Source organism: Otolemur garnettii, unplaced genomic scaffold (genome assembly GCF_000181295.1).
Source record: "Otolemur garnettii isolate 467f Iridium unplaced genomic scaffold, OtoGar3 scaffold00012, whole genome shotgun sequence".
NCBI lineage: Eukaryota > Metazoa > Chordata > Mammalia > Primates > Galagidae > Otolemur > Otolemur garnettii.
Genome location: NW_003852407.1, coordinates 24,454,911 through 24,476,367, shown reverse-complemented (window position 1 = coordinate 24,476,367; position 21,457 = coordinate 24,454,911). Strand labels below are relative to the sequence as shown.

General features: G+C 41.8%; 1 protein-coding gene and 1 pseudogene across 1 annotated transcript in view; both read right to left on the bottom strand.

Moving 5' to 3' along the window:
- KCTD1 (potassium channel tetramerization domain containing 1) overlaps positions 1–21,457 on the bottom strand; it is a 192,636-nt gene that overhangs the window by 118,897 nt on the left and 52,282 nt on the right. The gene's annotated exons all lie outside the window — the stretch shown is intronic.
- Positions 19,982–20,324, bottom strand: LOC111723511 (annotated as a pseudogene).

Below are 21,457 nucleotides of genomic sequence, written 5' to 3'. Positions count from 1 at the left end.
TGAATATGTGATGGTAAATGGTACTTAGTTCTGTATCCATTTTATAAAAATGAACCTCATGGGGCGGCGCCTGTGGCTCAGTTGGCAGGGCGCCAGCCCGATATACCGAGGGTGGCGGGTTCAAACCTGGCCCTGGCCAAACTGCAACCAAAAAATAGCCGGGCATTGTGGTGGGTGCCTGTGGTCCTAGCTACTTGGGAGGCTGAGGCAAGAGAATCGCTTGAACTTAGGAGTTGGAGGTTGCTATGAGCTGTGTGACTCCACAGCACTCTACCAAGGGCAACAAAGTGAAACTCTGCCTCAAAAAAAAAAAAAAAAAAAAAGATAAAAATGAACCTCATGCTAGTGGTAAGGTTTTAAGATTCTCAGCACCATTACAGAATGACAAATGAGATTCTCTCTGTGCAAGAATCACTCTGGGTACGTCAAGGAAAGTGGAAAGCCAGAGGCATTGTACAAACCCATCTATGAGCCAGATTATAAAAGTTCTTTTCATCGGTTTGGATACTATTTTGTTAGGGCCAGAGTTACCAGCAGGGTTAAAGGATGTCATCAGGATGATGATGACAATATGATGACCCAATTAAGACTGATCAGTGTGGGGTGAGGTGCTGGACTGCTTCCAGATGCAGGGACTGCAAAGACCATTGTGGAATTCTATCAAGGAGCCAGCTGGATGGTGCGGCTGAATACTCCAGTTTTTTTCTTCTCTTTCAAGTGTTGTTCAGGCTGAGAGCGGTGGCTCATGCCTGTAACCTAGGACTCTGGGAGGCCAAGGTGGGTAGATTGCCTGAGCTCATGGGTCCGAGACCAACCTGAGCAAAAAGTGAGACCCCTGTCTCTAAAAATGGCCAGGCATTGTGGTGGGCACCTGTAGTCCCAGCTACTTGGGAGGCTGAGGCAAGAGAATCACTTGCATCCAAGAGTTTGAGGTTGCTATGAGCTATGATGCCACAGCACTCTACTGAGGGTAACAAAGTAAGACTGTCTCAAAATAAAAATAAAAAAATAAACAAAGTGTTTTTCAATCAACCAAGCAACAATTACTTTTTCAGGCATTGCTCCCCTCTCCCAAGGTGGCAAACTCTGAGATACTAATTAAATTAGACCTTAATCTAGGTGAGACGCTCCCAAGTTTACTTACTTACTAAAGTAAGTCACGTTTCCAGGTAGTTGTATGGTTTCTCTAGTCAGGTCAAACTAATGTAGGAGTTGAATGATACTGGAAAAGCTCAAGTAAACAAAGGCCCTCTCCAAAATGGCTTGTGTTTGGAGGAAATTATTTCATATTAAACACATTACTAAGTTAAAGGAAGTCACCACGATTGTGGGTGCTACAAATACAATCTGGTGCAGGTAACCTTCCAGAGCCGTGCTGCTGTGCCTGAGATTTGCCAAATGGTGGATGGCTCTCAGACGGTGCTTCACAAGGCATGGTCGTCTCTGCATGTACATGGTAATTGCACTTTTAGAAAATTCAGTGTCTTTAAAATCTCGCAAAAGAAATGCAAAAGAATCTCGCAAAAGAAACAAATTGAATTTATGGATAATTACAAGCAGATTTTTTACCTACATATGGGGTTGTATTTGAAAGTCACGTCACAAAATAAGTTTTGTCGTTTGAGACTATTACATTGCAGGACATGTCCCATCCCTGGCCCTTGCCTACCAAATACCAGTAATATGCTGCAGTCCCTATAACAAATTTCCATCATGTCCCTTTTTGACAGCCACTGACAAATGTGGACCACACTTTGTACCCCAAATCCAGATACCCTCTCACTGATGCTGGTCTCACTCCATTTTGATTTCCTTGGAGCTCATATTTTGATCATCTTTTATTGATTATAATACATAATAAAATGGCCTCTAACAGGGCTGCCCATAGCTGAAAACCAAATAATAGAGAATCTTAAATAAGATTCTCTCCTCCTTCTTCTTTTCTAAAAGCGGGCAACTAAATGCGCTGACATCAGATACTTGTTCTAATTCTTAGACCTCGGTGCATGCTGCTGTGGGGTCCCTACTGATGACAGGCAGCGCAGTATCCTCCCGCAATTTAGGAAAGATTAACTCACATTCAACATGGGTCCCAGTTAATATGAACTGTTAACAAAAAATGTCTTTTCACACACACACACACACACACACACACAAAAGTCATAATTCTCAGGAGTGCAAATGCTTTGTGGACAGGACTTCTTTGTTGTGGAATTTCTCAGTGCCTCCCAGGTAGCTTTGAGCACAGAAGGCATGCCACATATAGCTGTTGAAATGAAACTGAATTTGTCCACATAAGCTATCTATAGTAACTATTAGTATTAAGGTAATCAAAACACCCTAGCGTCAATCCCTCCAGGCAGGCAGAATTCTAGTGTGCGATGTTTCCCTTTTAAGGATGTCATCATCACACAATCAATGAAGACAAATGCAAGTTGTGGTGAAGATCAAAACTTCACGTAGGATTCTTTCAGTGATTTTATTGTAGATAAAATAAAGTAACCCGATTATGTTAGCCTCCCGTCATCATTTATTCATTCCCAGGATAAAATTGTTTCTCCTGGGCCCTACAAGAAACAAGTTTGGCTAAGACAAGCAACCCCCAATTATAGGTATCTTCGCTATGGAAAAAAAAATGTGTAATTAACTTTTGCAGGTGCAACAATCCTGCCACCATGAACCGGGGAGGAAATCTGTGAAATTATCCTACGCAATTTTCTCCAGTGTAATTTGGAAATTAGCCCACCTGGAGACATAAACCCACAATTTCCTCTGCCTCTGTCTTATCACATTCATCTTGTCTTCAATGCTGAGATTTCTGTCGTAGAAAGAAAACAGGTCTGAGCACCCAAATCTCAGCTGTGGAGTAGAATATATAAGAAGTTTGAATTCCAGGCCCACTGACTTTCACGGTGGCTTTAAAGACCATAAAAACCAACCGAAAGTCCTGCAGGGCATAACTAACCTGCCAGGAAAAGCCCTGCCGAGTCGTGGCAGCTCCGGCACACGTGCAGACTTGAACCTGCCGAGCCCCGCGCCAAAGCCTGCGTTCCTCCCAAACCACAGGCCGCCTCTCCCCGAAACGCGGTGTGCGGTGCGTGCGCAGCTCGGGAAACAAAGCTTGTTAACACCAGACCCTGGGACCTCCTGGACAGAACCACTTTTAACTTTCCTCTTTAGTAGGGAGGGAGGGACGTGGGATCTAGACACCAGAACAAGGACAGGGAGTCAGAAATGGCCTGGTCTGTTTCTGCCAGTTAGTTACTGCCTTGGTGCTGGGGGAAATGGCTTAGCCCCCATCTAGAGAAAGACAGTCTTGATTTGCTCGAGCGCTTTGGGAACCTGGAAAGTAAAGACTCTCGACTATTACTCAAATACTTGTACATCATTTAATCTGCGCTGGCTATGCTTCATTAGACTCCCCAACTTTCCCAGGGAGTCTGGATCACTCAGAAGCTTCAGCGTGCCATCTCCCTCCTCCTCGCTCCTTCCCTGACGCTTTATGGGAGTTTAAGAAACAGCCAGAGATGAGGCTGTGTCAGCCATGACGACGTTGGGTGTCACCTTGCGATCAGCAGAGCTTGTTTGCTTTTACTTCATACAAATGCTGACACATTCTAGACACACGGACGTGTATAAATACAAACATACACTTAGAGACGGTACACCCCACCTACGCCTTGGCACTGATACATCTATAGTCTCTGTGGGCATCATCGCTTCGGAGAAGCTTCACTGACACTGCCCCGCCACGCCAGCAGGGCTGGGGTCCCGGATCCGACACCGCGTATTGTCCTTGTGCTATATGACCATGAATTCCTCCAAGACACGGAATGTATTATTTATTGCTGTTTCTCCTCTGATTAGTACAATGAATAGCACACAATACCCATGTGTTTGTTAAATGGGTGAATGGATACCACGTGTGTAGATCTGTATCGACATTTTGATATATTTTTGCTCCTTTCTTAAGTTGTTTAATTTAGTAATTTTTAAAACTTGTCTTTAAGCTTTAAAGAGTCACAGACACTCCTGGTAGCCATTTCAAACAATTCAGAAGTATACAGAGAGGGGAAGATGAGTCTGCTTTTATTCCTCCTCTTCAGTTCCACTCTCCTCCTCCAGAAGCAGTCACTGTTAAAGCCCTTTCTTCGCATGTATAAACATAAATTTAATAGTCCAACAAAAATATATTTTAACGCAAAAGATTTACATTTTAGGATTTTTTTTTAGTTTTGCTTTTTCTACTTAATATATATATATATAATGTCTTACTCTTTGATATTTATTTATTTATTTTTATTGAATGGTAACTGTGTACATTAATGCACTTCTGGGGACTCTTTGATATCTATAAGCTCAGAATATTTATTTGTCCTGGTATTCTTCTACCTACATATTTATTCATTAGAAAAATGTTCCATGCACTCATTGAAGAAACTGAACAGTGTATAAGGCTACGAAACGAGGGTATAATTGTTTTAGCCCATTAGTACTCTTTGCTCATTCCACACCCAGGAGGCAAACACTTGCAACTATGCCGCGTTTTAAAACCTTTTGCTGATTATCCCTACAACTCTAAATTATTTCTTGCTGTCCCCACATTAGAGAGTATCTGACAACTCCTCCACCCTCCCACCTCCTTTCTTCCTGTTGTTATGTTCAGTTATTTTAGGGGCAATAATAACCTTATATAAAGTGTTAAAATTATGTCTTGTCCCATTGACCTCAGCCAGCAACTACTGGTACGGTGCTGTGGGCTGTGTGGATGCTGAACACCCACCCGCTCCCTCCACTCCTTCTAACTTCTCAGCTACGCCATCCATCACTGTCAAGGTTTATAATATTTACATCTGGGCTTCAGCAGTTGCCAATTTCTTGTGTGCTATGCCTCTGCTTTTGGCTTCCAGAAATTTTTTGAGATTTCTTGCATGCTAATGACACCTGTCTTGTTGTTCATGTTGTTATAAACCAATCCTTTTAAGGATATCCTTGTTATGAGCTCCATGGGGCTTGGAGAAATAGCAGAGATAGCAAATGCGTGAGGTTAGTCTGCCATCTTAAGCTGGGCCCTCTTGCTTTTTCTGAATGCAATTATTTCTTTCAAATAATTACATGAGCATTTCCCATAATGGCGTCTGTGATTTGTGTGGGAAAGAATTTAAGTATTTAGGAAGAAGCCGGTCAGAGGATGATCTCGTGCCGTCACTGTAACTCACTGGACTTCTTCCTATTTGCCCTCTCTCCACCTTGCTTCTTAGTAAGCAGTAATAGCAAAGTTCTTCTGTAAATAAGGATGCTATTTGGGCTCTCCACTGTTACAAACTTTGGTAGTGTATTGTTCTTTATAAAAGACCTGAACTGACGTTAGTGAAAATATATGTACACTGAAATTAAAACTTTTTCAAGGATTTGAAATTGCTTGTATGACAAATCGTTGTCAGGATTTGTTATTATGTTCTGTGCCCAAGTGGATGGTAAACTGCACAAAGCATTATAAAGAACTTCTGAGGCTGCATCTTGTTCATTGCAAACAAATGTGCCTAGCAAAGTGCACCTCATGTGGTTGGTGTCCCATTGGCTTGCCTGGACTCTACTGAGTTGACCTTGGCAGTACCTGTTGATTGTCCATTGCAGACTTCTGGGGTTTAGCCTATGGGACTAGGATGGCTTTCTCCCTTTCTTCCCTAAGTGACTGCATGAAGAGGCCTTTGACATGCCTGAGAAACTCCATTTGAATCATAATTACATATGACTTCTCTTCCCCTTCTGTATGCCAGTATTAAATGCACCAGGGAAACTGATTTCAATTACAGTGGATGCCTTACCCCTACTAGTTGATCAAATTACACATACACGCTTCCGTGGAGGTTATCCAGTGCAATTCTTAGTACTGGGGAGCACAAACAGGGTACCAATTATTTAAGAAGTGCTCATTAGTAATTAGGAAGTAAATATAATTACCACATGCCAATTGCATAGGAAATAAGAATGCTTTGCAACAAAGCCAGGCTTATTTTATGTGTCCCATATAGTTTCCACAGGATGTGTTTTTACCTGCTTTATTTTTTATTCCACCAAATACTGAGCACATGCAGAAGATGAACACTTAAGAAGTAGGAAACATACAGACTGAAAACTCCTTATTAATCTCGTCCCGTTGTATCTCCAGCACCGCGCTGGGCACATAGTAGACATTCTAAACATACTCATTGGATCTTTTTAATACCTACAGAAGAAAAGAAGTTAATTTTATACAGTGTGGGCTTCTTCTCGCCATCGCAAAAAAAGCATCCAAACACTTGAAAATGCCAGGGTAGTATTTAAATTTATAAAAAGTTTTAGAGCTGAAAATTACTTTAGTGATTAACACTCTCCCCCCTCCAATTTCACAATGGATAAAATTAAGACTCAGTGTGACAATGTGATGACGAAGCCAAAAAGCCCTTTTCTAGATTGATGCCCGTACTCTCCACTTGCTATAACTACCCTGTAGGCAAAGGCCATGTCGAACATTCCTCTTGTATCTGTCCTGAACCTCACACTAGGGGAGAATATGTATGGGGTTCTCCCCCAGTTAGCATCCAAAAATGTAGTCTTACAGGCCGGGCACGGTGGCTTACATCTGTAATCCTAGCACTGTGGGAGGTTGAGGGGGAAAGAGCTTGAGTTCAAGACCAGCCTGAGCAAAGTGAAACTCCATTTCTACTAAAAATAGGCTAATTAACTGAGTGTGGAGGCACAAGCCTATAGTCTCAGCCACTCATAAGGCTGAGGCAAGAGGATCACTTGAGCCCAGAGTTTGAGGTTGCTGTGAGCTATGATCACGCCATTGCACTTTAGCCTGGGTGACAGAGTAAGACTTTGTCTCAAAAAAAAAAAAGTTGCCTTACACACTTGGCATTAAAATCATATATGGTGATTGGTTAATTGTTTTATTTTGTATGTAACCTTAGGAACTAATTAAACATCTGTTTTTCAGATGACTATAGAGAAAACAAAAGCTGTAGTTTTTTTTTTTTTTTTTTTTTTTATAACTGTTATCTGGTGTGTGCAACCTAATTTAGATAAAGTTAACTTAGGGTTTTCTGTACTGCTTCCCCTAACAGGGTTAATTCCCTTCTTAGGATTTAGTGCTACTTTCTTAAAGCATAAGTATCAGAAATATTTTTGGAAAAAAGTCAAATTTTCCCTAAATCATATGCAAAACCCAGAAGTTTTTTCTCATTATGAAATTTCATATTTTCATTTCTTCCTAACATAGAGAAACACTCAGTAATGAGAACTAGTCCAGAAACGACTAAACCAGAGTCTGGGAAGATACAGGCCCATAGGACAGAACACAGAAGCCATTTCTTCTGTTGGGCACCCCTGTTGGTGCCTGGATCTCTCACATATTGGAAGGAGCCTCATTTATCCTCTGGGGTCACCAAGGAAGTCACAAGGACGAAGAAGAAAGTGAGAGCTGCCCGCGTTTCTGCTTACTCTCTGTCTACTCTGCCATGTGAAGTAACCTGGTTCTCGCGTATTCTCTAGGAAGCAGGTAAGTTCCATTTTTAGAAAGGCGTCCATGGTTATGAGAGTGAACATGCAATGTTTAACGTCAGGTGTCCTGAGTGCAATGAAGACAAGGTCAGCAGAGTCAGGGGATAACCAGGGATCGTGACAGGCGATGTGCAGTGGGTGGGGTTTGCTGCCGGAAGGGGAGGAGCTCAGGATGCCCAGTGACTAGGGGCTTAGTGGAATTTACTAGTGAATCTCAAGCTTCCGTCATTCAATCACATCTATAACCTGATGTAGATGAGGCACACTCGGTACTACTGCTGAGTGAGCAGTGTCTGAGAACAGGCCTTTGTTTTATTTATTTTTGGCAGGGGCCGGGTTTCAAGACACCACCTCTGGCATATGGGGCCAGCGTCCCTACTCTTTTGCCACAGGCGCTGCCCAAGCCTTTGTTTTCTATAGCATTGCCTTTGTGTGAAGCCAAGGGATGTGATTTATGCTATTACTATAACTATTGTTGTTACCTCTGTTGGCCTTGACAATGAAGTTCCTCTAGTTTCTAAATTTGATTTTAAAAGAAGTCACAGAAACTCACAGCTTTCAGAGGGCATCTGTGAAGCAACGCCATGTAATGGCCTAAAGAGGGGTCAAGACTGTGCCCTGCAGGCCAGTCCAGCCCTGCTATCTGTGTAAGAGCGGTGAGCTATGAATTTTTATTGTTTGCATTTTTAAATGATTAGCAATACATAAGTAAATAAAAGACCATTTTGTGACATGCAAATTATATGAAATTCAAGTTTCAGTGTTCATGCATAAAGTTTTCCTGGAACACAGCCATGGTCTTTTTAAACATACTGTCTTGGCTATGTCTGTGCAGCGGCAGCAGAGTTAATAGTGGTGACGAGACGAAGTGGAAACTATGATCTGATGCTATAAAAAAACTCTGCTGACCCTGGGCTAAAAGTATGGATTGTGCCCAGCAAGGAGTTGGTTATAACATTTATGGTATGTGCTGGAAAAAGAAGACTATACAACCATGAAAAAGAATCTGATAGCTCTCCCTGTGGGTGATGTCTATGATGTGTTAAGTAAAACCAACAAAAATGACGAGGGCAATATATTTGGCTTCTCTAATATTGTACTAGCGTCTCTTTCACTCACTGTTGGACTCCCAGTACCTAGAACCTTGGGACCCATAGTACATTGTCAATAAATATTTGTTGAGCTGGATGAAGTGGAGCATGCTGATAGTCCTTGCTACTTGGGAGGCTGAGGCAGGAGGATCAATCACTCAAACCCTGGAGTTCAAAGCCAGCAAGACCCCTTCTCTACATAAACAAATAAATGAATATAACACAACATCAAGGAAGCTACAAAATATTTATGAAATTTGGCAAGAAATATAATTTTTGCATGGCAAAAACCACCATAAGCAAAGTTAAAAGACTAATGATAAACCTCAAAAAAAGTACTAACAGCCTATTCCTTAATGAGCTCCTGCAAATCAATAAGCTATCAAAAGGTAATACACAGAAAAGTAACTGAAAATGGCTCCTTAAGCCTATGAAAAGATGGCCGAGTTCTACTTGGGAGGCTGACGCAAGAGAATCACCTAAGCCCAAGGAGTTGGAGGTTGCTGTGAGCTGTGATGCCACAGCACTACCAGGGGTTAATAAGTGAAACTTTGTCTCAAAAAAAAAAAAAAAAGAAAGATGGCCAAGTTCATTCATAAGAGAAAAGCAAATTAAATTAAATGAGATACTGTTTTTCTATCTCTCAGCTAATGAGGATTGTACTGGTGGAATTGTAAATTGGCAGAATTTTCTAGGGAGTACAATTTGGCAGTATTTAAACAAAACTTAAAGTGTATATAATCTTTGATCTGGTGATTCTAATTTCAGAAAGTTACCCTATGGAAATATTCACATTCAAAATGATACAATGGCATAGTTATTTACGGAGGCACTGTTTACTATCCCCAAATGTTGGAAATAATTTAAATGCACATCAATAGGGGAAATAAAAAGTGCAGCCTGCAAAATACCACGCAGCGCTAGTAAATAACAAGGCAGTTTACATGTACAGATATGGAAGACTATTCCGGTTCCATTAAGTGTAAAAAAGCATAAAAAGCCTGTATAGAATAATACCATTTGTTTTAAACAAAGAAAAAAAGGAGTTCCTTACACGGACTGTGTTTGGAAAAAGACAAAAGGGTCGGGTGACAGTGGTTGCCTTTGGGATGGGTAGCAGGGAAGAAAGAAATTGTCCTTGTATTTTGTGCCTTTTGGTTCTAATATGAAACAAATATAAATAATATTGAAATATGAATTGTCCGAGAATGGAGAAAAAGATCCATCAAATATACCTAGAAAAATCTGAAAGAATATATACAAATAATTAACATTATAGGATATTTTCAATTTCTGTGCTGTTTAATAGGGCAGAATAATAAAAAATTAACCATAATGAAGATACAAGAGAGTAAAGTGAGCCTGGGCTTTTATTCAAAGAGACATGGGTAAAAGGACTTACAGTGTCTGAAATGAATGGTTGTCTGACATACGTAATCTGACTTCATGTGTGACCTTATTCTATGCTGAGAGTACTTCCTATCTGATGTACTCTATTTCACCTTATAGCAATTCAAAAGCACTTGGCTGTAGATAACTTACATTATAATGTATAAAACATTCTTCCCTCTGATCCTGTTGTCATCTTAGCACAACAAAAATGCAATAAGGTCACTAACTAGTTCTTTCATCTATCATTGATTACATTTCTTAATAGTTGTTTTAGGAAATTTAGAAATACCCTTTCAGGGTAAGAAAAGTTGTCAAATTCTTTCTCAATTTATCAAAATATAAAATCAACTCCTAAAAGAAAATCACCACAATCTCAGTATTGGTAGCTACTTTCTTTCTTTCTTTTTTTTTTTTTTTGAGACAGAGTTTCACTGTGTCACCATGGGTAGAGTGCCGTGGTGTCACAGCTCACAGCAACCCCAAACTCATAGGCTCAAGAGACCCTCTTGCCTCAGTCTCCTGAGTAGCTGGAACTACAGGTGCCCACCACAATGCCCAGTTAACTTTTTCTATTTTTAGTAGAGATGGGGGTCTCACTCTTGTTCAGGTTGGTTGCGTACTGAGCTCAAGCAATCCACAATGTCTCAGCCTCCTAGAGTGCTAGGATTACAGATGTAAGCCACTGCACCTTGGTAGCTAATATTTTAATGCCCACAATAGCCACCTTGTTTCCCTTCATGAATGCCAGGCTTTCCTTGATTTCGAGGTGGATCTGTTGTTTTACATCCTTAAGTGAACATCAGCCCAAAGATCCAGACACCAATCCTCCATAGTAGCCTCTGTTTGTATTTCCAGAAGCCCGTTGGGTTTGGTGCCACACAGGTTTTGTCAATTTGAGGTCATTTCTGGTGTGAAAGACCAGGATTCTGAGCCTCTATTAGGCCTGGAGTGAGAGCTACGTGGTCCACAGAGTGTGCCGGCAATATCCCGGACAGAAATTTCTTGGAGTGGATCTACCTATGCTGTCCAATACAGTAGCCACTGGTCATGAAATGTGGTTAGTACAGCTTGATATGTGCTGTAAGTATAAAATACATACTGGATTTTGAAGATGGGGGCCAAAATGTAAAAGTAAAATATCTCACTAATTGTGTTTTATATTGAATATATGTTGAAAATGATTGTGGAAGTACTGGGTTAAACAAAATACATTAATGAAATTAATTTTATCTATTTTTTTTAAATTTCAGGTTAATATGAGGGTACTTGTGATCAGGTTACTTGCACTTGCAAGATAAAGTCCAGAGTCTGAGTGTTAGTTGAGTCCTTCACTCAGGGAGTGTGCCTCATCTGTTTATTTTTACTTTGTGTGGCCACTAGAAAATTAAAAACTATGTTACGCACTTTGCTTTATATCTCTGTTAGTGCTAAGTTTGGGGTCTTGCTCATTAGCTCAGTTAATCATTCATTCAATGATTATTTATAAGGAGATTAGTATGTGCCAGTCATCGACCTGGGTCCAGGAAGCACCATGACAAATAAGTCCTTGCCATTAGGGAGCTTTCATTTCAGTGTAAGAGGACAGGATGTGCTGAGACAGGCATGCACAGGGTGTTTGGGGAGCACACAGGAGGGCTCCTGACCTCCAGGGGATGGGTAGTGTTGACCTGGAGCAGGGAAGGGTTTTCTCAGAGTAGATGAAGTATAAACTGAGTGCTGAAAATTAATAGACGCCAATCCAGAGAAAAGGGAATCTGAGGGGTAGGTGTTGCAGGCAGGAGTGGGAGGCAGAGAGATGGCAGGCAGCTCCCTCTAGGGAGGAGCAAGTGGCCCAGCTGCAGCGTAGGAGGGCACTGGGGGATTTTGGAAGTGGCAGGCAAGTCCAGATTGCAAGGAACTGTCCTTCCAGGTGTCTCCTGCTTCTGATTTTAGGTGATGCCACACAAATCTTTTGGACCACCCTAGCCCTAGTCAGATGCTGAGCCTTGATAACAGGCTAGAGCTTGCCTTTGGGAACCGAATTTAAAGGTAAATTTAACAGGGACCCTATGTAGCCAGGATCTTCATGTACTGGGAAGGTATATTTTTTGTTCATTTCAGCCACTGGCATGCTTTTGATAACCAATACGTTTTAACAAATATATTTTCAATTATGGAAAGATCACTATCCAGGCCAAGCTCTGTAGCTCACATCTGTAATCCTAGCCCCCTGGGAGGCCAAGGCAGGAGGATTGCTTGACTCACGAGTTTGAGACCAGCAGGAGCAAAAGTGAGAATCCCCATCTCTACAAATAATAGAAAAGAAATTAGCCAGGTCTTGTGGCAGGCACCTGTAGTCCCAGCTACTGGGGAGGCTGAGGCGGGAGGATTCCTTGAACCCAAGGAATTTGGTTCCTTTGAGCTAGGATAAAACCATGGCACTTTCCTCTGGGCAACAGAGTGAGTCTCTGTTTTTTTAAAAAAAAAATCGCTGTGTTACTAATAAACTACTTGAGGCCTAAAGTTACTGTCCAAATGGAATTCTTTACTGATACAAAGAATTCAAGGTTTGACCAATATACTGCAATAATACTGGAGTCACAAGTTTTTATTCAGCTATTTAATAAGTGGCCTTAAACAAAGTAATTAACATGCTGGGGACTCTGTTCATTTTTTTTTTTAATTGTTGGGAAACTCTGTTCATTTTTTTCATGAGAGGTTTTAACTTCATGATCTCTAGTTTCGTTTCGTTTTAACTCCCAGAGAGTCTGGTAAATGATACCCACACTAGTAAAGACTTCTCTAACTAGGAAAAGTCCATGAATGGCAGCAAGAGGGGAAAAATGGGATTTCATTTAGATTAATGGTCCAAGTCAGAGAACTCATTACAGATTTTGCACCATTACTCAAAAGTGTCATATCTTATTGAATTATGCTAATTCATTCTCTTTTTTTTGACAAAATCAGCAATAAGCACCCTTTGCACAGATTGTTCCTGATAATAATTTTTAAATATACCCAAGATGATTAACTATAGTTAAGACTTAAGTAGTCCCGGCACTTCTCATTTTATTGTGCTTCACTTTATGGTGCTGGGCAGATACTGTGTCTTTTTTACAAGTTGAACGTTTGTGGCAGCCCTGGGTCAGGCAAATCGATTTGAGCCATTTTTCTCACACATGCTCCCTTTTTGTCACATTTTGGTCATGCTCACAATATTTCTAACTTTTTTTATTATTATCATGTCTGTAACAGTGACCTGTGATCATTGAACTTTGACGTTACTATTGCAATGGTTCCGGTGTGCCATAAACCATTCTCGTATAAGACAATGAACTTTACTGCTGACTGTTGTGTAAATTCTGAATACTTCACTGGTCTGGCCATTCTCCCTTATCTCTCCCTCTCCTTGGGCCCCCCTATTCCCTGAGACACAACAATGTTGAAATTATGCCAATTAATAACCCTATGATGGTCTCTAAGTATTCAAGTGAAAGGAAGAGTTACATCAGAATCATTTAAAATTAAAAACTAGAAATGATTAAGCTTAGTGAGACAGGCACGTCGAAGCCAAGCTAGGCTGAAAGCGAAGCCTGACATACCAAATAGCCAAGTTGTAAATGTGAAGGAAATTAAAAGTGCTACTCCAGAGAACACACAAATGATAAGAGAGCAAAACAGCCTTATTGCTGATAGGGAGAAAGTTACAGTGCTCTAGACAGGAGATCAAACAGCATTCCCTGAAGCCAAAGCCTGGTCTAGAGCAAGGCCCTAACTCTCTTCAATTTCTTAAAGGCTACGAGAGGTGGGTGAGGAAGCCGCAAAAGAAAAATTTGAAGCTAACAGAGAGGTTGGTTCATGAAGTTTAAGAAGCTATCTCCATAACCCAAAGTGCAAGGTGAAGCAGTAAGTGCTGATGCAGAAGCTGCAGTAAGTCATTAAGAAGATCTAGCTAAGACCACATATGAAGGTGGATACACTACTCAAACAGCCTTCTATTAGAAGAATATGCCATGTAGGACTTTAATAACTACAGAAAAGAAGTCAATGCCCGGCTTCATAGCTTAAAAGGATAGGCTGATTTGGGGCTAATACAGCTGGTGACTTTAATTTGAAGCAAATACTCATTTACCATTCCATCAATCCTAGGGCCCTTAAGAATTATGTTAAATCTACTCTGTCACTCAATAAACGGAACAATTAAACGTGGATGACAGCACATAATGTTTGCATGGTTTACTGAATATTTTTAGCCCACTGTTGAGACCCACTGCTCAGAAGAAAAGATTCCTTTCAAAATATTACTGCAGAGTGACAATGCACGCAGTCACTCAAGAGCTCTGATAGTGATATTTTAAGAGATCAATGTGTTTTTCATGCCTGCTAACACATATCCATTCTGCAGGCAATGGATCAAGGTGTAATTTCAAATTTCAAGTCTCATTATTTAAGAAATGCATTTCATCAGGCTGTAATTGCCATAGATGGTGATTCCTCTGAGGGATCTGTGCAAAGTGAACTGAAAACCTCTGGAAAGGATTTATCATCTACATGCCACTAAGAACATTCATGATTCAGGGTGGCACCTGTGGCTCAAGGAGTAGGGCACCGGCCCCATATACCGGAAGTGATGGGTTCAAACTTGGCCCCAGCCAAAAAAAAAATTTCATGATTCATAAGAGGAGGTCAAAATATCAACATTAACAAAAGTTTGGAAGAAGTTGATTCCAATCCCCTTGGATGACTTTGAGGGGTTCAAGACCTCAGTGGAGGAATTACCTGCAGATGTGGCAGACACAGCAAGAGAACTAACAAGCAGGCCTGACGATGTGACTGAATTGCTGCTGCAACCTCCCGATAAAACTTTAACAAGTGTAATCACTTTTTATAGATGAGCAAAGAAAGTGCTTTCTTGGGATGGAATCTATTCCTGGTGAAGATTCGGTGAACGTTATTGAGATGACAACAGAAGATTTAGTTGACTCTGTAAGCTTAGTTATTAAAGCAGAGGAAGGGTTTGAGAGGATTGATCCCAATTTTGAAAGAAGTTCTACTGTGGGTAAAATACTATCAAACATTGCCACATGCTGCAGAGAAATCTTTCGTAAAAGGGAGAGTCAATCATTGTGGCAAATTTCATTGTTTTCTTATTTTAAGAAATTGCCACCTCAACCTTTAGTATTCACCGCCCAAATCAGTCAGCAGCTATCAAGACCCTCCACCAGCAAAAAGATTACAACTTGCTGAAGGCTTGGATAATGTATCATTAGCACTTTTAGCAATAAAGTATTTTAAAATTAAGATATGCTCATAATTTAGACGTAATGCTATTGTATACAGTAGGCTAGAGTAGAGTGTAAATGTAACTTTTATTATGCTAGAGTGCCAAAAAATTCATGGGACTTTATTGCAGTGGTCTGGAACTGAACCTACAATATCCCTGTTATTTTTCAATAAACATGTGTTATAAAAATATTAAATAAACTAACAAAACTAGCACAGTTTTGACCAAATAATCTTCCAGGAGGTTTAGAGCATATTCAAGGGTCAGTCATCATCCGTCATGAACTTCCTATTTGTGCCGCACAGTCTAGATTCCACGGTACAATACAGCACAGTTTGCTGGGAAATACCAAAGTACAGCACAGCAGAGAACAGTGGTTCTCAGACTTTTTTGGTCTCCAGATGCTTTTACATTCTTCAAAGTTATTAAAGACCTCCTGAAAGCTTTTATGTGGTTTATATCTATGAATATTTATCGTCGAAAAAATCAAAGCTAAGAAAACATATTTATTTTAAAATTCTAAACACCATTCCACGTTAGCATAATATATTGTATATTGTATACCAAAAATAGTTTTGAGTAATGAAAAGAGCGCAATTTTTCAAAATACAAGATTTAGTGAGACAGGTGTAACTGAAAAGATTTTTGCAAATATCTTTGGTGTGTGGCTTGACGGAAGACGGCAGCATTGTCTCATCTGCTTCTGCATTTAATCTACTGGGATGTCCCCTGTCACGTGGCCTCTGGAAAGCTGCACTGTACGATTGAGGGAGAAGGAGAGTCACAGAGACCAATAACGTCTCGGTATTACTGTGAAAATTGGGGGGGGGGGTTGAGTGTTTTAAAAAATTTTTTCAAATTAACATAAGTGTACAATTTTTAGGTGACCTTGTTCTCACCTCCAGCATAAAGTTCCATTTGTCGTGACCCGGGGACGTTATGCACCCACAATATGCACGTTAGGTGAAACCCCGCCTCATGCCCTCCCTCCTTCCGCCAGAGAAAATAGTTTTGAGTCACAGGCTCCCTGGATAGTTTTCTTGAGGAACCCCACGGGTCGCAGAAGCTCACTTTGAGAACTTCTGGCGTGCAGTTTAGCTCTGAAGAATTTGTGACTGCGGGAAACAGAGTCTGCAGGCTCCTAGCGAAGCTTGTCAGGAAGTGGGATTCCCAACAGCTGCAGAGTAAAGCAGGGTAGCTGAGACGCTGGTCCTGGCAGCCAAGTGGGGATGACTGGGCGCAGATCTCAGGAGTGACGGCTGCCTAGGAGGCAGCTGACATTAGAAACAAGTTAGTAGTCGCAAACCCCCTCATCAAAGAGTTGTTTTCAGGGGGCCAGAAAACCATTTTCTTGAGAGCGGAGTTGTCAAAGGAGCACCGCCCAGAGAAGCAGGGGGCGGTTGGGGAGGAGCTTCCGGCAAGCCATTGGGAGTTTGCGGACTTTGGAGACAACATACAGAGCCAGGAAGGGTTCTGGAAGGGTTCTGGAAGGTTCCTGATACTTCGCTGCAGAGATCATCCGGTCTGTTGCTTTTCACACTCTCTCCTTTTTCAAAAGACTCGAACACGGAAGCCCTAACACCTGCAGTCCAGAAGAGCGGGGAAGAGGAGGACCGTGCCTGGCTTACTTGACATTCTTCCGGTTCCCACACAGACCCAGCCAGCTCCAAGGCATGGCCTCAGGTCCCCAGACTTCCGCCCAAACCGGAGAAAAACCACTGGTCTAACTGCAAACGACAGGAGAGCGGGGATAGGTACTCTTTAGGGTCGGATGCAAGGTCCCCTCTCCCAGGCCCACGTGTATGGAAGGGAGCTGTCTCTGTGAGTCGGCCTCATAATTACAGGCCCTGACTGGACCTCCGCTAGCGGAGTTAGGCTTGGGGGCGCACAGGGTGGTCACACATATGAACATAAGACCAACAGAAAGCGGAAGCGCAAGGGTGTGGCCTAGATTTTCAGTCTTGGACCCTGGGTTGGCCACATGAGGACATTAGTGGAGGGAAGGACCAATAACGATTAACATTCATTGAGCACTTGCTGTATGCAAGGCATCCTGTCCAGCACGTCCCCAAATGGTCTTGTTTCAGCCTCACAGTGCCTGGATGAGATTTTTTTTCACCTTTCACATTTTACGGAAAGAGAATTAGAGAAACGAAGTAACTAGAGCAAAGGGGTGCAGGTCTCAGGGGTTGAGCCAGGCTTTCTGAAATTCTCAGTGTAAACCTAGTTATATATAAAGTCTCTCGGACTTTAAATAAACGTTAAAAAGTTTATCAAAGACATGCTCGCAATGTTTTCAAAATATCTTGGCCACTGTGGTAGATTCTATCCATGGCCTACCCTTTGGCAAGTCCCCTTTCTTGCTGACAGAACCCCCACTTGATTCAGGCGAGTGGGGCTGTCTGTGTCCAGGGAGGCGTCTGTCTTGACTGGTGTAAGCCCAGGCTGGGGGTCCCATCTCTTGCCAGAAATGAGCACACAAAGCAATTCTGACCAGTGAGGGAGAGGAAGGGAAGTTCCCTGGGAGACTTGTTATATGTGTCTGCTGATAAAAAGAAACGAGGGACGACACAGCACTTTCTCTGACTTCCGGGAGTCCCAGGGCATCCGGAAGTTGTCTTGTGGGCGCCGGAGCATTTGATCAGACAAGGCAGAGCCCAGAGGAGGCTAAGCTTTTGTTGTTAAGCTGCTGAGTGGATGGATCTCAGAATAGTCCTGTCTCTATACTGCGTAAGCGACGATTTTTTCTTCTTATGCATTAGAAATGTATTAGACCATTTTTGAGTCTCTTGTTATTTGCAGCTCAAAGCGTCCTAAACAAATTGTTCCTTATATTGTCCCATTTAGAAAGGGAGCTGATCAAGCAATACCTAAAAATGTACAGTTGCTTTGCTTTCAGCAGGGCTCCTCTCAGAAAATATAAATTCAATAAGGCCTTCTTTCTGCTTGTCTGGCACAGTTATACCTGCAGAAAAATGAATAGCTATTTGCAGAGCAATGGTAAAAGGTGACATGATGCAGCTGCAGATATTTACTTATTTAGACCCTTGTATGTTCCATGATGGGCGAAAACTGCCTGTATGCACTTTTCACATTTCTAAGCCCAGAAATCTTTATACACATAAGGGATAGCACTTTATCATGTGTTCAATAGATTTGGGGTAGGTCCCACATTGTATCTCTTGTAGGAGACTCATTTTAAAAGCAAACTAATGACTTAAAAAAAAACAATTCTCATGTCTCCTAGTCCTCATGGTAAGCTCCAAATCATAGCTGGTTTGTTTGACAGACCAAGAGTGTAAATTATTTATTATCTGTGCTAAGTGGATAGAGGTCAACAGTTCAGATTAGATACTGTGTATGAAAACGCTTTAAAAAACTAAATTATTCTCACTTTACCTATCTTTTAATGATTATTTTATCTTCTTTCAGAAAGAATAACTGAGGATGAAAGATAAATTGTATTGCTCGAGGTCTCCCAGCTAGTACAAAAGAGGCCCTGAGCTAGAAACTGGGATTGAACCCCAAGTCCAGCTGACTGTGGAGCCCAGACAAGTCCCACATTCTGTTCAGGGTGCTGGAATTACCCTGTGGGCTTCACCATGGCCACCTGCTCAAAAGGTGCAGGAAGAGGAGGTGGAAGCAAAGGATCTCTGTTCTCCACACACAGTGTAGTTAGCTGTATGGGTTTTCTAGGTACCCTAATTTCCTGTCTAAAGCAATCAAACACAAATCCTGGGACAATAAATTATTTTTAAGATTAGAGCATAACATCATGCACTTATGCAGTAACCATAACTACTGGTTACTTTGGTAGTCTAGTGGCAGCTTCTGGCCCCTATGCATATTCATGAAAGTCTCCACCAGTTCTACTCAAGCCTCATCCAAGCCTTGTACACTACATGGTAAGAACACAAATTCAAGAATTAAATTCTCAGGCTTGGAGCCTGTAGCTCAGGGGTTAGAGCACTGGCTACATGCTCCAGGGCTGGTGGATCCGAACCCACCCCAGGCCTGCTAAAAAAAGAAAAATGCTGAATGCTGTGGCAGGTGCCTCTAGTCCCAGCTACTTGAGAGGCTGAGGCAAGAAGATTACTTGAGCCCAAGAGTTAGTGGTTGCTGTGAGCTACAACCCCACAGCACTCTACTGAGGGTGATAAAGTGAGACTGTCTCAAAAGAAAAAAAAAAGAATTAAATTCTCAGTTCCCACCCCTTAAGAATAGAAGTGTCTAATTCTTGTAAAACTCTTTATTTAAAACATATCCTTTATAATACAGAAACTTTTTAAGAAGTGTTTTCTTCTTTGCTGAAAAAGTAATTTAAATAATCCTTTAGAACCATTTGCTTCTTTTGCAGTAAAGTATAAGAAGCTGCCTGTGAAATGACAGCATAACCTTTGCTGAGAAAAACATGAAAGGATACTCCGGTTCCACAGGTACCTTGGCATGGTTTATTTTATTTTATTTTTTTTACCAGAGTCCCGTGGCTCTCAGCACTGAGCCGTGATGGCTTTGTGTCCTTCATTCCATGCCTTGGCAGGGCTTTCCACCTGCCTGCTTACTCACCTGTTCACACCTCCTAGACAGATTTACTGTCTGTCCAACATGAGCCCCATTTATTCTTTTTTTTTTTTTTTTTTTAGAGAAAAACAACTCTAGGAACTTTTATTAGGGAAAAAATGTGCATGGCTTACTTTTCACCAGTCTGTTCTGGCACGCTGCTAATGGTATCAGAGTCACCTGGCTCAGGGAGAGCCAGTGTGCATACTCTATAGTCTTCCCCCATGCTGTCCCCATTTCCATATTATGGCCACTGTCGTGATGAACATCAGTTCTGGCTAACATGGCATAGTACTTCATTTCAGATTTCCTCAAAGCTGGGCAGTTGTTGGTGAGGATGACCAATTTCGCTTTGCCTTGTCCGATCACCTTCAGAGTCTGCTTGTGCCCAGCACATACCTTTTACTTTCCATAACGAGCTAGAGCCTCAAATTGATTGACTCCAGGGACTTTTTCATCTTTGTGGCCACCATCTTCCTACCTTAGGTGCAGGATGGCCCCAACCAAGACTAGCCAGGATGGCTGGGGAGTGAGAAAGGAAGCAGCCTGTTTATTCTCAACCATCTCCACTCCAAAGACCTTGACTTCCATCCACTTCAGCAACCCACCCCCTTGGCCACACCCTTAACTCTGCCTTCACTTGGGAATGCACCGGCTCCGAAAGCTTAAACATCATTATAACCTATTTTCTATTTTTCTTATGTTTGTGCAGGCAGCTGATATAATGGGGGTCGGGGGAAGGAAAGATTTTAGAAGCAAAGAGATCTGAGTTTAAATATTGGCTCTGCCATTGGCTGGCTCTGTGACCTCAGGCATATGACTTTGCATTTCTGGGCCTTATGTTCTTTATCTGTGACAGAGCAATTTGTGGGATTGTGATACAGGTTACCTTGGCCTGAAAGTGCCAACCAACACAGCGGATGATCAGGGAAGCCAGCTTCTTCCCTCTGCCTGACTCTTCCACGTAACTATCAACTTTATTCTTAGATCTCAAACAGATCTAATCAAATGCTGGTCTTTCTACTCTCTCATGCCCCTCTGGGCTTCAAGGTCAGTCATTTCATTCTTCCTGAGGTTCCACCACAAGGTCTGGGTTGGCACCAACAGGAACAATGTGACATCTCCCTGCTTCACTTTCCTGACATCTGAGCTCGCTCAGGAAGGCCCCAGGCATTTCTGTGTTTGATGCTTCTTATGGAGGAGGAAGAGGAGAAGAAGAAATGTCAAAACAGGGTTATAAAACTTGTGAATATTTTATGTTCAGGGGAACATTAGCATAGCAAGCCATCTCACAGCTTGGTGAGCTTAAGAGACTGGGCTTGCAGGGTCCCTGTTCTGTTTTCTAGGCATTTCCCAGCATCCCTCCATACCACAGTCTTAAAGGGACTGCTCTGTCCCCTCTAGCTGGGGAAGGTCCAGGTCACATGCTGCCAGCTTAAACTTTGCCTAAACCAGCACCAGGAAGTGCACTTGCCTGCAAATGTACTCTGCACTCTTTAATATAACTTTAGTAATACAAGTAAAGGTTTGGTATCCATATGGGAGCTCATGTTTGAATGGATGTTCAGAAGTTGGGTGGAGGAGAGAAGTGATTTGTATTGAGTTT